The following is an 8,879-nucleotide window of genomic DNA, read 5'->3' on the forward strand; positions in this document are numbered from 1 at the left end:
GTAGGGAAAAAAGAATAAAGAAAAGTGAACAGAGCCTAACAGATCTGTGGAAAACATAAGTGTAACAACATACACAATCAAAACAGCATATTTGGGCCACAAAAACAGAACTATGCATCAGTGGAACAGAATAGACAGCTCTGAAATAACCCCACACACCTATAGTCAATCAGTATTCAACAAAGAAGGCAAGAAAACACAATGGAGAAAAGATGATCTCTTTAGCAAATGGTGTTGGGAAAACTGGACAGTCACATGAAAAGCAATAAAATTAGAACACACCCTCACACCATACACAAAAATAAAATAGCTGAAGACTTAAATATAAGACATGACATCATAAAACTCCTAGAAGAGATCATAGGCAAAACATTCTCTGACATAGATCATGGCAATGTTCTCTTAGGTCAGTCTCCCAAGGCAAAAAGAAATAAAAGCAAAAAGAAACAAATACGGCCTAATCAAACTTAAAGGCTTCTGCACAGCAGATGAAACCATAAATGAAACAAAAAGACAACCTATGGAATGGGAGAAAATATTTGCAAATGATGAGACCGACAAGAGCTTAATTTCCAAAATATACAAACAGCTCAATAAAAAAAAGGGACAGATTGTCAATAGGCACATAAAAAGATGCTCAACATCGCTAACTATTAGAGAAATGAAAATCAAAACTACAATGAAGTACCACCTCACACAAGTCAGAATCCGTTCAGTCGCTCAGTTGTGTCCAACTCTTTGTGACCCCATGGACCGCAGGACGCCAGGCCTCCCTGTCCATCACCAACTCCTGAAGTTTACCCAAACCCATGTCCATCGAGTCAGTGATGCCATCCAACCATCTCATCCTCTGCTGTCCCCTTCTCCTCCTACCCAGCACCAGGGTCTTTTCCAATGAGTCAACTCTTCGCATGAGGTGGCCAAAGTATTGGAGTTTCAGCTTCAACATCAGTCCTTCCAATGAACACCCAGGATTGATCTCCTTTAGGATGGAGTGATTGGATCTCCTTGCAGTCCAAGGGACTCTCAAGAGTCTTCTCCAACACCACAGTTCAAAAGCATCCATTCTTCAGTGCTCAGCTTTCTTTATAGTCTAACTCTCATATCCATACACCATAGCCTTGACTAGATGGACCTTTGTTGACAAAGTAACGTCTCTGCTTTTTAATATGCTATCTAGGTTGGTCTAACTTTTCTTTCAAGGAGTAAGTGACTTTTAATTTCATGGCTGCAGTCACCATCTGCAGTGATTTTGGAGCCCCCAAAAATAAGGTCTGACACTGTTTCCACTGTTTCCCCATCTATTTCCCATGAAGTGATGGGACCAGATGCCATGATCTTAGTTTTCTGAATGTTGAGCTTTAAGCCAAAATTTTCACTCTCCTCTTTCACTTTCATCAAGAGGCTCTTTAGTTCTTCTTCGCTTTCTGCCATAAGGGTGGTAACATCTGCATATTTGAGGTTATCGATATTTCTCCCAGCAGTCTTGATTCCAGCTTGTGCTTCATCCAGTCCAGTGTTTCTCATGATGTACTCTGCATAGAAGTTAAATAAGCAGGGTGACAATATACAGCCTTGACGTACTCCTTTTCCTATTTGGAACCAGTCTGTTGTTCCCTGTCTGATTCTAAAACTGTTGTTTCTTGACCTGCATACAGATTTCTCAGGAGGCAGGTCAGGGGGTCTGGTATTTCCATCTCTGGGAATAAAATACAACACAAATGAACATATCTACAAAAGAGAAATATACTCAGATGTAAAGAATGGATCTGTGGTTGCCAAGGGGGAGCAGGGTTGGGAAGAGAAGGACTGGAAGTTTGAGATTAGCAAATGCAAACTATTATATATATTGTAGAATGGATAAATGAGGTCCTACTGTATAGTACAGGGAACTACATTCAATACTTTGTGATAAATCACACAAGAATCACTTTGCTATATAGCAGAAATTAACACAACATTGTAAATCAACTATATACTTCAATATTTTTTTTTAATCATGCTGGGACAACTAGATATCCAAAGACAAAAGAATGAGTTTGGGCCCCTGCCTCACATCATATACAAATATTATCAAAATGTATCAACAACCTAAAATACTTAGAAGAAAATTTGGGGATAAATCTTAAAGACCCTGAATTTAGAGATAGATTCCTATATATAACAGGGAAAGTATGAACAAAAAAAGAAAAAATAGTTTGGACTTCATCAAAATTTTACAACTCTGTGCCTCAAGGTGCATCATTAAGAAAGTGGAAAGACAACCTACAGAACAGGAAAGAGTATTTGCAAATTATTTATCCAATAGCTGGCAAAGACAAACAACTCAATTAAAAAGTGGGCAAAAGACTTGAGTCGACATTTCTCTAAGAATATATACAAATGAGCAGCAACAAACACATGAAGGGATGATCAGCATCATTAGTCACCAAGGAATTATAAACAAAACCCACAATGAGATACCACTTCACACCCACTAGGATAGTTATTAGGAAAAAAAAAAAACACACAAAGTCACAAGTGTTGGTGAAGATATGGAAAAGCTGGAACCCTTGTACATTGCTGGCGGGAATGTAAAACATTCAGCTGCTGTGGAAAACAGTTTGGTGGCTACTCAAAAAGTTTATTAGAGCTACAATGTAAATCAGTAACTCCCTTCAAATTTGGATATGGATATTTGATATAGACCCCCCAAAATTGAAAACAAGTACTGAAACAAATATATGTATACCCATGTTCATAACAGTACCATTTCACAATACCCAAAAGGTAGAACCCCAAATGTTCTTCACTGGATGAATCCATAAAAAATTGTGACATATGTAGACAATGAAATATCATTGAGCCATATAGGGAAATGAAGTACTGATATATGCTACAACCAGGATGAACCCAGAAAACGTTATACTGAGCCAAAGAAACCAGACACAAAATATTACATCTTGTATGATTCCATTTATATGAAATATCCAGAATAGTTAAATCAAGACAAACAGAAGGCAGATTCTTTGTTGTCAGAGACTGGAGTGGACAGGGAAATGGAGGTTAACTGCCTTTTGGAGGTGATAAAAATATCGTAGAACTGCAAAGATGTGGTAAAGGAACAACATTGTAAATGTACTAAATTCCACTGAATCCTTCACTTTAAAATGGTTCATTTTTATCTTGTGCGCATTTCACCTCAATTAAAAAGAAAAAGTAAACCAGATAAATCAATTTTTGAATTTTTAATAGTTTATTAAAAAACAAAGCTACTGGAAGGTAGAAATCGAATCTCACTCACCTTTATCTGCCCTCACCCCTTGATATTTAGCACTATCTGCCGCATGAAGGCAAGAAGCAGTGTTTGCCTGAATGAGTAAATAATCTGAAGAAAAGCTATACATAAACTACGGAGACTTAGAAATTCCCTAATATCTTCCTTACTTTCATCCATCCTTTTCATTTGTTTAAGTGTTTCCTTAGATTTTCTTTTCCCAACCACAAAAGCAATACTCACTGGTTTCTACAAGCCAACAATCAAGGTATGCAAAGCCTTTCCACCACCTGCTCAACCCACACCCCAACACTGCGGCCTCCGCACTCTCACAAATACTGGTTCCTGGTATTAATAGATTAACAGTCTGGTGTGTATTTTACACTTACAATTTTCTTCATGCTTAATCAAAGATCCCCCGAATGATGCGTGCAACTCATCTCTCAGTTACCGTCTTGGTATTAGTATTCCGAGAGCGAATTAGTCCTGTGCTCTTTCGTTCCTCCACCTCCTCCCCCAGATGCCAGGGACCAAGAGAGAATGATAAGGAGGCATCTTACCAGGTCAAAGGAATGAATTTCAACGGCTCCATGCACTGCCTAATTACACAAAGGAGGAGTCTGTTTTGAAACTTTAAATGAGAACGCTTAGGTAGGTGAGACATTTAGCAACACCCATTCCCCCTCCCCAAATATATGCTATTCATTACTTTATATCCATCCCCGCCTATCAGTAGAGACTGTCTGCCGCCCAGCATAAATTTTATTCAGGATTATTTTGACTTAATTTTTAATTCACAGATAGCATTCCATCACCTCCAAACATTTACTTATTTACAATCAGCCCTCTATCCTCAGGTTTTGCATCTGCTGACTCAACCAACCACTGCTCTAAAGTATTTGGGGGGGAAAACATCCAGAAAGTTCCAAAGAACAAAGCTTTCATTTGCCATAACCTGGCAACTATGTACATTTTAAATGGTTTAAAGTACACAGGAGGATGTGCATAGGTTATATGCAAACACTACACTATTTTATACAAAGGATTTGAGCATCCACGGATTTTGATATCTACCAGGGTCCTGGAACCAATCCCCAATCTATGCTTTGATGTCAAAGCATAGCTGTATTTACTTATTTTTCTTAGTGTCTGCCCCTCTCCTCCTAGCACGTTACCTCCAAAGGGCAGAGATTTTAGCCAGCTCTGTTCATTGACATAAGTCCAGCATCTAGAATACTGCCTGGTACATAATAGGTGATCATATAAGAATATATCATATATAAAGTTCTACAAGATCTCTCCTTTTAGGACCTCTTGTAAAGGTCACCTTCCTCTAGAAAAAGTTAGAGGTACAAATTTGGTATATTTCCTCTTGTCTCCTCTCCTTCGTGGTTCCCCAGGAAGATTACAGCTAAATAAGGGAAAGAAGTTCCATCCTTGGGTTGGGAATATCCCCTGGAGAAGGGAATGGCAACCCACTCCAGTATTCTTGCCTGGAGAATTCCGTGGATAGAGGAGCCTGGTGAGCTACAGTCCATGGGGTCACAAAGAATCGGACACGACTGAGCAACTAACACACACACACACACACACACACACACACACAAGGGAAGAGTTGGGGGTTGACCAGTTGACAAGTTTCTAGACTGCCTGGAGCTACCAGTTTCTCATTTCTCTGTATCCCCAGTAAAGTTTAGAAACAATAATCCCTCCTGTGCATCATCCCAAGAGAACTGATAAGCCCCACTACATTATCTCACCGAGTCTTTAGTTCACCCTTTGGGAGAGGCAGAGGAGGTATCACCATGTCTCAGAAAGCCATCTGGGAGGCTTCTGAGTGACAAGAGGGAACTGACATCAGAATCCCCAGCTCCAACCGCTCAGGACTATCGCCAGTGCCACACAGAAGCACGCCCTCTCCCTCATGAGGTCGTGTTTAAAATTCCAATTCAGTGTCCTATTTTTCTGCCAGAGCAAGCAGTGGTCCCTATTTGGGGATCAATAGAGTACAAAACAGAGGCTCACAGTTTTTTTAAGAAGTATTGCTTGGCCAGCATTTTGTTGACTGTCTTTCAGTTTGGGTTTTTCTGGTGTTTTCTCATGATCAGACTGAGGCTATGCATTTTTGGCAAAAATGCACAAGTGGTATTTTTGTACAGAAGTGAAGATGTGCCCTCAGTACAACACTCTTTGACAGTGCCAAGGTCTTAAGAGACAAGGAAAGACTAAGGAATTGTTAGGGAGTACAGAAAATGAACAGCAAAACAACCAAATGCAATGTGGGGTCCTAGATAGGACCCTGGAACCCAAGAAGGATATCAACAGAGATGGTTCTGTGCTAAGGTTAATGTCTTAGTCTCGATCATCGCACTGAGGATATGGAAGTCATTAATGTTAGGGGATGTTTGGAAACTGGTAGATGCAGACACTGTGTGTGTGTGCTAAGTCGCTTCAGTCATGTCTGACTCTTTATGACCACATGAACTGCAGCCTGCCAGGCTCCTCCATCCATGGGATTCTCCAGGCAAGAATACTGGAGTGGGCTGCCATTTCCTTCTCCATGGACACACTGTACCATTTTGCAACGTTTTCTGTAAGCCTAAAATTCAATATAAAAGATTTAAAAAGATGTGTTGGCTGTTCCTTATTCTCCTCACCTCTATTTATCTGGAAAGAGAGAGGGAAAGACACATCTTTCAAGCTCCTTTAGAGTCACAAAGGTAGGAATACCCAAGCCCAGCTCGAAGACCTGGATGGCTGCCAGTAGCTTCTGGGCTCAGGGGTGGATGACCAGTGGAGGGCGGGCTCTTGCTGAAATTCCAAGATATTCCATCTTGGATGTGTGCGTGCTAAGTCACTTCAGTCATGTCTGACTCTGTGCAACCCTGTGGACTGTAGCCCCCCAGGCTCCTGTCCATGGGGTTCTCCATGCAAGGATACTGGAATGGGTTGCTGTGCCCTCCTCCAGGGGATCTTCCTGACCCAGAGATGGAATCTGTGTCATTTATGTCTCCTGCATTGGCAGGTGGGTTCTTTACCACCAGCCCATAGTTCTTTACCCCCTGGGAAGCCCATAGTTTGCTGAAATTTTTGTTCCCACAGACTTAACTATGTCCTGACACAGGAACCTGGAGGACTGGTCTCATTGGTCAAACCCTTACCCAACTTGGGAAGGCCTTACTCTCCCACTGATCTGTCTAACCACCCACTTATCCTTTCTGTATGCTGGGGCCCCATATGCAGGGGTGAGCATTTCAGAGGATTTATTTCCCCTTCCATGTCCTGACTCCAACTCTGACCCAACTTGTGCTTAATATTTTTTTCCATCACTTTAGATGACAGTGGTGTGTTCCAAGTTGTGTGTGTATGAGTGTGTGCATGTGTATATATGTGCATACACACACTCTAAAACAAGTGATTTTTCTACTTACACTGTATAAATTTCACACCATCAAGCCATACTCAATATTTTTGTAGTATTAGTGAAATTGAAATCTTGTCATTATCAATTGCAGGTAGCAAAAAACTAAGGACTTCCCACAAATCCCACCTATAAGTATCTCACTCATTTAGTAGATATGTATTGGAAACCCAAGCATCATGCACTGTGGAGCGACTTACTTCCAGTCTTCCTTCTACAACAGAGAGTAAGTTAACCTTCTTTGAAGGGCCTGGACCCCCTCCCATGACTCATTGGGAGGCCTAGCTTCTTCCCCATCCACAAGATGTGTATCCAGCCATAGATATGCAGAAAGCAAAGGTTAGGATCAATATGACAGACATTTTAATGGAATGGAAAAGGGCAATTCATCAGATATGGAAGTATCTAAAAGGAAAGAATCATGGAGACCATCGTCTGCTCTCATTTCTAAGTACCGAGGTGAGATTCTAACAAGAGCATTAGGTCTTACATCAAGGAGGCCTTTTTCATCAACTGTCTTAACCTGTTCAGACAAATGGGTTATAACCAAAACCTGCTATAACCAAACTAACATGGACTGAAAGTGTTAGTTGCTCAGTCAGGCTCAACTCTTTGTGACCCATGGACTGTAACCTGCCAGGCTCCTCTGTCCATGGGATTCACCAGACAAGAAGACTGGAGTGGGTTGACATTCACTTCTCCAAGGGATCATCCTGACCCAGGGATCGAACTCCAGTTTCTTGCATTGCAGGCAGATTCTTTACTGTCTAAGCCACTAGGGAAGCCCTTGGACTAACATAGACTGGGTGTCTTCTAAACAATGGAAATTTCTTTCTCCCAGTTCTGGAGGCTAGAAGTCTGGTGTCAGGGTGCTGACATGGTCAGGTTCTACATCTGCTGAGGGCCTCCTTCCTGATTCATAAACAGCCATCTTCCCCATGTAACCTCACTTGGAAGAGGCGGGTGGAGGAGATGTCTCAGGCCTCACTTATCAGGCCACAAATCCCATTCACTGGAGCTCTGCCCTCATGACCTAATCACCTCCTAAAGGCCCCACCTCCTAATACCATCACCTTGGGGTTAGGATTGCAACATAAGAGTTTTGAAACAATCAGACCACGGCACTGACCCACCTCAGTCCCCATTTCCTCTTCTAAAAGATTAGATCTTGGGCTCATCCTTACAGGTGGAAATGAAAAATAGGAAATGATTTGGACCCAACCTGACATGAACTTGACTGTTGAGGTTCCAGACTGCTGTAGGGGAGTGGAGTAAGTAATACATCAGCTTTGGGAACAGACCCAAGGACCCAGAGAAAGTTTTCAGACCCTCTCTTCATGGATATAATGAGATAACCACGATGTTTTGGAGATCACTGACCAGTCCTGAGCCCCAGCTTCTCCCACTGTCCACCCCACCCCAGTGGCAGGCTATTGGGGAGGATGTGCCAGAAAGGTACTGAGTCAGGAGCGCTCAGAGCCGCCTCCCCTGAATGCTCAGAGCAGCTGCTTTTCATTTAGTCCCTTAAATGTCTCTCAGCGTGAGTGAGAAGAGCCAGCTATCTTGTTGCCCGACACGTCAGGAGAGGCGACTGTCCCACATCTGCTCAGCCCTTATTTTTAATTGCTTAATAATAGTGAGTGGGCTTCCCTCCTCCCCCCGCCGGGCAAAGCAGTGTGGGGGGCTTTGACATTCAGGGCCTGGCGTGTGGGCAGCAAACGCAGATGAGGCTGGGAAAATGTCAACCACCTACAGCTTCTCTCCCAATTAATCACAGCACCATATGACAGGGCGTACCTCCGAGGAGGAACACTGGGCTGGCAGTGGGGAGAGCTCGCTCCAGCCCCAGCCTGGCTATCAAATTAGCCCTGTGACGTAGCTTGAGAAGCTCACCCTCTGGGAGCCTTGAGTTCCCACTCGTTTGAAACTTTTTATTTAAAAGGAATGGGGATTGGAGGAAAGGATCTTTAAGGCGAAAGTCCCACAGGCAAGTGATTAACGGCTTGTGATTCAGACCACCTGGGTCCACTTCTGGCTCCACCACCTGCTGATGGTGGGATCCCAAGTCAGAGATCTGAGTTATCTGGGTGACAATTCCTCCAACTATTGATACAGAGATGAGCGTCACAACAGGACCACGCAGCAAGGTGGTTGGAAGGACTTAGAATGGAGCATAGCATGAGGTGTGCACTTCATAAAAGT

This window comes from Giraffa tippelskirchi, chromosome 2 (assembly GCF_054371585.1).
Source record: "Giraffa tippelskirchi isolate mGirTip1 chromosome 2, T2T-mGirTip1v1.2.pri, whole genome shotgun sequence".
Classification (NCBI taxonomy): domain Eukaryota; kingdom Metazoa; phylum Chordata; class Mammalia; order Artiodactyla; family Giraffidae; genus Giraffa; species Giraffa tippelskirchi.